The following is a 10,425-nucleotide window of genomic DNA, read 5'->3' as shown; positions in this document are numbered from 1 at the left end:
AAATAGTCCCTGTTCTTAATAATTGTTTTTCTTTGTTTGGCTGAGAAACCAGCTATTTTGATTATCTGCATCATTGCTGCTGTGATTGGTTTCCTTACCTTAACTACTGCTGGAACTGTGGCATATATCTGTACAAAAGGTGAGCTATGTGGAGGTTGATGATTGGACCTAAAAGCAGACGTGTGGAAACCAAAACTTGACTTAAACCAAGAGTGAGCTGTTTATATAGGCTGGAGAGCGATACAAAACAAAAGGCAGGAGGAAACTAAGGCAAAACTAACTGGACTACACAGGGGAAAATATAAAATAATAATTTTAAAATTCTAAAAGTTAAAAGAAACTTTTTTGTTGTTGTTTGTGACAAAGACAATTACATTTAGGTAAAACCAAACAGTATTAATCACTGAAACATTCACGATACCCAAAAGGGGTGGGTTATGGACACTAAGTGACTGAAAGAAAAAAGAGCTAATGTTGAGAAAATTTTGGGGGAAAAACTGAACTCATGTGGTCCAAAACTACATTTGCGTTTTGGTCCCTTTTGTGTATTTTCCCTCAGATGACACCTTTATTCAGTTTTATTAATGCCTAATCAAACAAATAAAAGCCTGTTTATGATTATAGATTAGGATTATAATTAGATGATTATATTTACACTGGCTCTTTATGACGACAGCTCAGCAGATCAGATGGATCCTGAATCTCACACTAATTTACTTTACTACTTGTAAAGTATAGCCTAATTTCATGTCTTCTACTGGCCATCTCTTGAATTTATGTAATTATCTTGGGTGTAACTGACAAAATTGACTCATGTTTGAATAACTTGCGTTGATTTAACTCAATTGTTTAAGTTACTGCCAAAGAAAAACATCTGTGTGCAACCAATGTCTAATATTGAATTAAGTAAATCCAAAATGTGGTCTTTTTTCAGTGTGACTGCAATTTCTGATATTATTTGTTTATTCATATTAAAGTAAACCTATTTGACTTTAAGAAAGAAAATTAGTGATGAATGACGCTTTGGCTCCCCCTCGTGGTTAAATCAGATACCACGTTGCAGGTTTGATTCTAATAAAGCTATGATGTTCTAAAGGAGAGATAGAGAGGACATATTTAAGAAGGTGTGGTGTAGAGTGCAACGCCGCCATCAAGTCAGTGGAAAAAAGCAAAAACTTGAGGAAAACCGTGCAATGTATAAGTGACTGAAAAGTCCACCAATAAACAATTACGTCATTTTGTTCTAAACTGCTTCATCTACACATCTTTTTTTTTTTGTTGCTTTTTTTCCTTCAGTGCCTTTAAATATTCATCACAGGCAGCAGAGAATAAGACCCAAACACTGGACACTGCAAGATAATTTCACAAGTTTATTAACCATAGAAATCATAGGAAAATATGTAGCAATGAGCAAGGAGGAAACAGGCAGGCTAGCAGCTGAGCATGCAGATCTTCAGAGACGATGCAGCGTTTAGTCCACGGAGTTCTGTCCAAGGACAAATGGGGGCATGACACCATGTCACTGTGAGTTAAAGTTTAGGTTATTATCTAATAACACATGTAGAAGCTGGCATGAACAGACTAAATATAATTGAGTCTGTAACTTTGTAAAGTTACATTAATTTTGTCAAATTTATGTAACTTTACAAAGTTACAGACTTTGTAAAGTTTACTTTGACAAAAAGTCTGATAAAACAGCCTACTGGGAAGAAAGATACATCAAACGGCTCTAAATGTGACATGGTTGTTCAGATATACTGGCATTTTCCCACAAAGCCAGTTCTACAGTTTACAGAAAATGTTGCAAAAAAAGTGAAGCTACAGTGTGAGCAACAGTTCTCTGTGTGAAGATACCTTGTTGGTGTGGATGTTTCTAGCAGGAGAAGGTGATACTAAATCTGAAATCATCTCAAACTGGTATTTTGAACATGACAGTCAGTTCACTGCATTCAAATAGCATCCATCAAGTTGGGATGGGAGATTTGCATCATGCATGTCAATGTGACTGCAGGACTTGTGTGATGCTGTCACATGTCAATATGGTGAAAAACTCCAGGAATATTTCCAGCATCTTCTTAAATCTAAACTACAAAGAATTAAGGCAGTCCTGAAGGAAAAAAGAGATGTAGCCCGCTAGTAGCAAGGTGTACCTAATAAAGTGGCCAGTGAGTGGCCACTTTATTAGGTAGGAAAAAATGTCTATTAATGTATACAGTGTTGTCACTCATCTGGCTTTAATTCTCTTAACCAGTTTTGCCTGGGCTCTCTTGAGTTCACATTACTGTCACAGTGACATAACATAATCTAGGAAAGGTTTATAAAGATCCCACATGAAAATAACAGTTAGCTTCATTTTAGTGAACCATAAGCATATATCCGAAAACACTCAGAAGTTTAACAATCCAGAAGGTTACAGGTTATTTCCATTTAATTCCACTTTAAACAGTTAAAACATGAAAATTCAGTTTTAACAGTAACACAGTCATATATGATCTCATAGGAACATTATGAAAAGTGCATAGATGTTTATTTTTACACTTCATATTCAAGTGTATTTTATAAACTGCGTCTCTTTAAATTACAAATTCCCTTGTAATTAAAACCTGTTTCTGTTTTTAGATTTTTACTTTTACTTAATATGTTTGAAGAGACATTCGTTGAAGGCGTTTATCATCAGCTCATCTGGTCCAGGTTTTGCTTAGATCCAGTTTCAGTATAACTGAATGGACTGCTCTGATAATTTCCTTGTAATGGCTGTGCAAGTCTTATTCTTAAACGTGGTTACTAGTTTGGAGATGGTAGATGTGCTATTTTAATATTATTTTATTTGTAATTTTAAATGTATTCATTTTTAAGGCACTGTATATTGTTATGTATTTATTTATTAGGTTATAATTTATTACAGACTAACTTACTACAGACCTTTAATGCCAAAATCACAACCCTCAGAAAGTAGCTTTTATTTTGAAATCAGGTAGTTTCCTGTGGGGGCTGGCTTTACCCAGTTTGAAGGCACAAAAAAACAGACTCTCACGATAAACACAGCAACACAAAAGCAACATGAAACCTGTGTATCTATTACTCCTCTGCTCTAATGTGGTATGTCCAGGTAAGATCATACGTTAAATATTAAAAGTAGTTTACTTTATTATTACAGCTTGAATATGGCTAACTTTTATGAGTTGTCATTTTGTTTACTTTTCCTTATGCTTACCAGTTGGGCTCTGAAGAAATGTAACACACGCTCTTTGTATAGTATGTGTAATGTACTGTTAATTTGCAGTGGTCGAAGTTGTATAATGAGAAATGACATTTTGTGAAGTATTTCCTCCTTAAACTGTCCTATTTGTAAAGTGTTAAATTAGTCTCAGCAGGGTTACAAATGTATATGATGTCATACACAAGTGTTAACTAAGATTTACAAATGAGTATTAATATTTCGGTGCAGTTTTCAGTGCTCATAAATGTGTGCTCCAGTCCACATACAAAGGAATCTGAACACATACAATGTTTTACAAATGTGTGTGATAATGTGGTGGACATCTGGAATATTTGGCCTTATCTGTATTTTTTATGTTTGTTTGTTTTTTCAAATAAAACAGCTGATTCTGTTCATCTGGACGTAGCGTTTTCAGTCGGAGAAATATTTCATCACTCATTCGAGTGACTTCTTCAGTCTCTGCTGACTCCAGATTCCCCCAACTTTATAAATAGTAAAGTTGCATAACAACCGAAACTCGCACTGTTTCCTAACAATAAGCCACAATTATTTTTTCAGACTGTCATGATCACACATAAATGATTGCAGACGTTCCCAAACTCTGTGAATGGTAAAAGGTCAGGATCGAAGGTTCTTATGTTGCTTTTAAGGTTGGGAAAACCTGCAGTCAGCAGAAGTCACTTGGATGAGTGATGAAACATTTTTCTCTGAGAATGCTACGTCCAGATGAACAGAATCAACTCTGGGATTTTCTGACCTGGGTTTTTGAGCATGCATCAAGACAAATAGAATGAATCTTTTATTTTAAAAATAAATATAAAACACAGGAATCTGGAGGAAATCCAGCACTTGAACGCAGCTTACATTTGTTATCCCTCCCAAATAAATCAGGTGATATAATCAGGTGATCTGTGCACTGGCATTTAATGCTCTGTAAGTTAGCTAAAAGAATGCCACAAATATTCATAGACTTTTTTATGCACAAGGAAGTTTTTGAAAGTGTCAATGATCAGATTTGTGAAGCTAAACATAAATGTGCACATTAATTTTCATTATTTGTTCAGGTTTGGGTACACACATTTGTAAGTACTCAAAAGTACACATATATCATTGTACATGCGTCATAATTGATCACACACACCTGCTGTGGAGTCTGATTCATACCGAATTAATCATATTTCTGATTAATGTTTATATATTTCATTTATTTGTTTACTAACATTATAAACATTTTTGTCCCACAGTGAAACACTCATTGGTTAGTTTTGACACTGGTTCCTCTGGAAACCCAAACATCTCTGAGTTTGTGGGTTTCCCAGTAATTGATGGCATTCAGATGGCTTACTACTGTGACAGCAGCAACAAGATACTGGAAGCAAGACAGGACTGGGCGAAGAAAATATTAGATACCAACCCTCAGATGTTGGAGTCGCTCACTGATTATTGTTTTGTGGATCGGCCAAATCTATTCAGATTATGGATTTCTAGTTTGAAGCAGCAGTTAAACCAAAGCAGAGGTGCAGTGTTTTATGTTATTTGTTTTGCCAAATCATCATAAATCATGTATATGCATAAACAAAACTGATTAATGTAAAAGATTGTTAGCATAATTAGTTATTTATTAGGTATAATAATACATTTTGTAATCATCAAACCTCACTAGTGTGCCCTAAAAAGAATAAAATAATTCATAAAAATAATTGTTCTCAATTTTAGTCTTGTATTAACCATGTTAAGATTTTAACTTTAAAAATTATAGATCATGTCTCTGTTTTATGTCTTGCATTATGTCTTTATTGTGCTTCTTACAGTTTATAGCCTCTGAGTTTCAGATGTTCGCTATAATCTCTGTTTTCTCTCTCGCCTCAGCTGTCCATATTTTACAGATGATAGAAGGCTGTGAATGGGATGAAAACACCGGAGAGGTTACGGGGCTTTTACAGTACGGATATGATGGAGAAGACTTTCTTAAATTGGATCTGAAGACGCTGACGTGGATCGCACTGAAACCAGAGGCTGACATTATCAAACAGAGTTGGGATGCTGACACAACCAGAATGAAAGACCGTGAAAAAATCCTCACTAAGATTTGTCCAGAGTGGCTGAAGATGTACGTGGAGAGTGGCAACAGCTCTCTGCAGAGAACAGGTAGAATCACATGACCTGATGCAGTAGTGTTTGTTTTACTTTGTATTATCTTTTGAAAAATAGTTATCATTGAAAGAGAAAATGGCAAAAACGTTTAAGTAGATTTAAAATTGAATGATTTAGAAGGTATGAAAACTGATATGAAGTTTTCCTGGTAACTGCAGTTTTAGGTTTTGGATCAAAAACATCTTATATACATATTTAGGGCTTCTCTGCAATGTGACAAGATATCATGCCTTCAATCACACACAGAGTCAGTGAAGGGCAGAAAGTCTGATCATCTTAAATAATTGAAACAACAAAAGAAGAGGCCATCTCTCACCATGGCCATTTTGATTATAGCTCCTCTTCCAGCCTCCTTTCTTGTTCATATGCATTTTAGGAACTGAGACATCCTCCAGCATGATGTACTGCGACTGATTTCTGAATAACAGACAAGAGGACTAACAAGATAAGGAGGAAATTAGTGAAATGTCTCAAGAAAAGCAATTGTCAAAATGAAACAGGAAGTTTAAGCAGTACCATTTAATAACCTCCTTTTTACTTTTAACTGAGAACATTTATACAATAATTTAATGTTTTTGTGAGTAAAATTTACAGTCAGCAGGTCAACTTGTTCAGTGAAAGATCTTAATGCAGTGATGCTGTAGTTCATCAGTGGTTTCCAAACAGTGAGCCAATTTGCAGCTTCTCTTTTAGCGCCACCTGGTGGTGAATTTGGCTGTTAAAATTGATGGATGGATTAAGATAATATTTATCATGTTTGTGGTTGAAAGACTATTATTGACATGAATTGAAACTCATGATTTTTCATTAAGTATTAAGTATTCTTGTGTTCACAATTTCATTACTATATCTCAGAGTGTTTCGGGTTATTTTTAGTCTAAAAGATCTCATATTGTAGCCTTATGCAGCTGCTGGAAGCTGGTGATGAAAAGTTATATGTGTTATATGATCATATACATTAGATGTTTTAAATGTCTCTTGTATTTATCCTCCCCTCTCTAAAGAACTCTGAATTACCTTCTGTCTGAACAGTGCTACACAAATAAACTTGACATGACTTAAGATGATGATTGTTTGGCTCTAACGACTCTGTTTTGAATATTAGGTTTTGGTTGAATTCCTTTCCTTCTTCCAGTTCTTCCCTCAGTGTCTCTCCTCCAGAAGACTCCCTCCTCTCCAGTCAGCTGCCACGCTACAGGTTTCTATCCTAACAGACCCTTGATGTTCTGGAGGAAAGATGGAGAGGAGCTCCATGAAGGTGTGGATCCTGGAGAGATCCTCCCAAACAATGATGAGACCTTTCAGATGAGTGTTGATCTGAATATTTCATCAGTCACACCTGAAGACTGGGGGAGGTACGACTGTGTGTTTCAGCTCTCTGGTGGTGAGGACATCCTTGTCACCAAACTCGATAAAACTAGTATCAGAACAAACTGGGGGAAAAAAATATTTAACACTGATGAAGGTGAGAGAAACATTTTTTTTTTGCCCGTATTGTGGATTGATTGTCTATAATGTTTCTGATTGTTTTACCTTGTTAGTTTTTGGACACAAAGAAGAATAACTGTTACTGTAGGAATAACTAATGGAGATCCTAACAGAGGAAAAAAATCTTTCTATTTTTTAAAGTATTGGGTAAATATAATAATTCTCTCTTTTGTTAATATAATATTCTAACTTAATTCGATTCTAGCATCAAATCACAACAGTTGCAAATGTGAGTGAAGTTGGCCCCCCCACCTTCTTCAAATCCAACAAAAGTGGTATCAAACGTTTGTGCTGGTTTGTGCTGCAAAAATTTTCGTTTGTGCTGCTATCATTTTAAAAATATTAATAAAATAATGTCTTGATGCGTGCTCAATCATCCAGGTAAGTAAATTCCAAAAGGTTGATTCTGTTCATCTGGACATTTTCAGTGGGAGAAACGTTTCGTCACTCATCCAAGTGACTTCTTCAGTCTCAGCTGACTGCAGGTTTCCCCAACCTTATAAACAGTACATTTGCACAGCGAAGGAAACTAGCACCACTGAATGAACAATGGGCTGGGGGGTTAGTTCCATGATTGTTAGTATGCAAATTCTTATGACCATTGATCAACGACTACTAATCAAAGACACAGATTCTCGAATGGCCATGAGTACCATTCACAGAGAGTTGGGGAATGGCTGCAATCACAGCATTGTAAGATGGCGAAAGATGTACCCTTGGGCCCCCCTTCTCGATTCAGAGATGGTCAGCATCCTGACAGCTGATGGACGAAGCTGTCTCTCAGTCTGCGTCGCGGTTTCTCCTCGATGCAGAAATGAAAGCTGTTGAAGGGATGAGTGGAGTCACCTGTAATGGAGAGGACCTTCTGGATGAGGCAGGCGCAGTAGATCTCCTGGGGAGGGAGGCAAGAGAGGTCCCCACAATCCTCTCCGCTGCTCTCACTACCCGTTGTCATTTTTTTCCTGCAGGACCCAGTGTGATATTGTTATCTATGTCATTAGAGCGGATGGATCGATATACTTTTGTTTTAAACTACTTTAACTGCACATTTTATCCTATATGTTTATTTTCATTTGTTTTTCTTTACTGAGCAGAGACGTCCTCTGACATGCTGTTCAACACCATCGCTGCAGTCGTTGTTTTTGTTGTTCTCATTCTCATTGCTGCTGCTGGATTTGCTGTTTGGAAAAAGAGGAAAGGTGAGAGATTCAAAGAAACTGAGTTCACCAGTCAACCAGTAGCAGATGGGAAATGCTCAGTTAGATTATTTCTGTTGTACTTTTTACATTAGACATGGTTCTTTCTGAATTTATGTGAGGAAAACACAAGATTTTCAGGCACTTCGAAATGTTAAAAACTCATTTGCCTTTTGTTTTGTTTTTCTTGTTTGTTTGTTTTTTAAATTTCAGACAGACGGCCAACATCTTGTAAGTTCCCCTTCCTTGTCTCACTTTGTGACATGCACTCTGGATTTAAAACTAGGATCTTAATAATATTACCAATGGATTTATTCCCATCCTTTTTCAAGACATTTGCTTCAGATTCCTTTATTATCATACAGATCTGTTTAATACTGTGATGCATCAAACACTCTGGTTTTAATCAAGCATTTAATATTAGACCAAGATAAGCTGAGTAAAAGAAAATTGCAGTTTTTAAATTGTTTTATTCATTAACGGAAAAAAGATATCCAAACCTAGACTCTGAATGAATAAGTTGATTTTCTTAAGTAAACTTTTTTGAGGCAACGACTTTGCACAATTTTTTTAAGGGAACTAATTAGATTTTACAGTGTATCTGTCACTATGTAAAAAAACAACTTGTGACTTTTTTATGATTTGCAGCAAAACATGGTGCCAGGTTAACCTTCGCATGCATGAACCATGTCTGTTTGTGCCTTAGAGTGAAAAAGATAATTATTTTTTATTAATGAATTCTTGCTGATGCAGTTTCTCTTTCTTATTTATAGTCTAGCTCACTTGCTCTGCCTCACTTGAACTGAAAAATTGAGAGGTTTTCATTTTTACTTATTGAGCTGCGGAGCATTTTACAAACAGATAAAAAGAAATCCAGACTGAAGGTTTTTGATTTTTCTTTTCAGCTCCTGACAAAGGATCTGAGCTGTCAGAGCGACTAAATCAACAAGGCTGACTGTCGTGTCTCCCTTCCCACCACATCTCAAAAGGTTCTCTATTAGACTGAGAGCCGGTGACTGCAGAGGGCATTACAGACTCAGTAACTCGTGAACTCACTTTGTGACATGTCGTGTTATCCTGCTGGAAGGACAACATGTTGACACGCTTGGTCATAAAGGAGTGGACACGGTGAGCAACATATATATCCTCCATTGCCAACACCATTAACCAGCAGCAGAACATCAGTCTTATTTGCGATATGCATTTCTGGACTCTTTATGTTTGGTAAACTACCCCCTGAAGGTGGGGGTTTGTGATTGGTTAAACTTGTTTCTCTTCTGTTTGTTTTCAGCCTAGCATCCACAGTTTTCAAGATCTCATGTTCAAATTTTGTGTGACATGTCATTATGGTTGACAGCAATGACAGCTTAAGCTGATGTAATTTTGTAAAAACTGTGTCTAGGTCAAGGCCACGCCCTTAAGCAGGAGTTGTGCTCTCTGAGTGCTTCTGCACTTCAGGTGCCCTGGCTAACATTTCTTTCCAAAAAACACTGAACAAACAGGAGGACTCGGAGAGCGCAGCGCCCCACGGATGGCAAGGGTTATACTAAAACTTTACTGCTGTTGTTTGATGTCTTCATTACAACATGCTGAATTGGCTGAAATCTTTCTATAAGCTATAAAAACCTGAGATGATTCCCTTATGCCCAGATGAACAGAATCAACTTTTGGAGATTTACTTACCTGGATGATTGAGCATGCATCAAGATGTAACTCTTCATTGTTTGTAAGCTTTAGAAGCATTATATTACAGTTTGTTTTGTGCACATAGTCACGGCGGTTTTGAGCCTCAGTTTTGTATTGTATAACAGCCATTGAGCTAACGGCAGGAGCTAGAAATGTTGCTATTATTATCCATTTGGTGAGGAAACATGTTCCGATATATGTTTAGTAACCACTTTAGTATTTTGGTTTATTATTTAGCTTTTGCTTCCACTCTGTGACATTGAGCAGTACAGGATGTGAAATATTTATGTTCATTTTCATTGCAATAAACAACTGCATGAGAGAAGCAAGTCAAAATCACTCTCGTGATTCTTTCTCCTGTTTTCAGGGGCAACATGAACACGATCCATCAAAATTGTGCGTAATATAAAGTTTTTACTGATTTTCACAAATGGTGTGACCAGACAGACAAACAGAACAGATTACATGCTCCCTCTCTTCGGGGAGCATCAAGGAAGTTGTTTCTAAGTACTAAAGATGTAACGCTATATTTAAGTTTATACTTTTATATAGATTAATCCTGTTAAAATAATTAGCAGTTTGCAAGAACCTGGGGGTCACTGGTGAATTATTGCCATTTACATCAAATTATGCATGAAGTTAGAAAATATTTGCACCCTTTGTTAAGAGACAAGAGCAGTT

At 36.4% G+C, this 10,425-nt stretch overlaps 1 long non-coding RNA gene across 2 annotated transcripts; it reads left to right on the top strand.

Annotated features, from left to right (window-relative positions):
• Window positions 1-2,981: 2,981 nt before the first annotated feature.
• Window positions 2,982-10,073, top strand: LOC106632742. Of its 2 annotated transcripts, XR_006053714.1 has the most exons (7): window positions 2,985-3,109; window positions 4,465-4,737; window positions 5,090-5,368; window positions 6,510-6,839; window positions 7,957-8,061; window positions 8,272-8,289; window positions 8,964-10,073. It is a non-coding gene; the product is annotated as a major histocompatibility complex class I-related gene protein (long non-coding RNA). The 2 variants fall into 2 exon arrangements; XR_006053713.1 differs by having other exon boundaries at window positions 2,982-3,109; window positions 8,272-10,073.
• The last annotated feature ends 352 nt before the right edge of the window (window positions 10,074-10,425 follow it).

Source organism: Haplochromis burtoni, unplaced genomic scaffold (assembly GCF_018398535.1).
Source record: "Haplochromis burtoni strain Fernald_Lab_line unplaced genomic scaffold, NCSU_Asbu1 Contig_1718, whole genome shotgun sequence".
Taxonomy (NCBI): domain Eukaryota; kingdom Metazoa; phylum Chordata; class Actinopteri; order Cichliformes; family Cichlidae; genus Haplochromis; species Haplochromis burtoni.
Note: the sequence above shows the minus strand (reverse complement) of the source record. Positions and strands in the feature narration are given on the sequence as shown.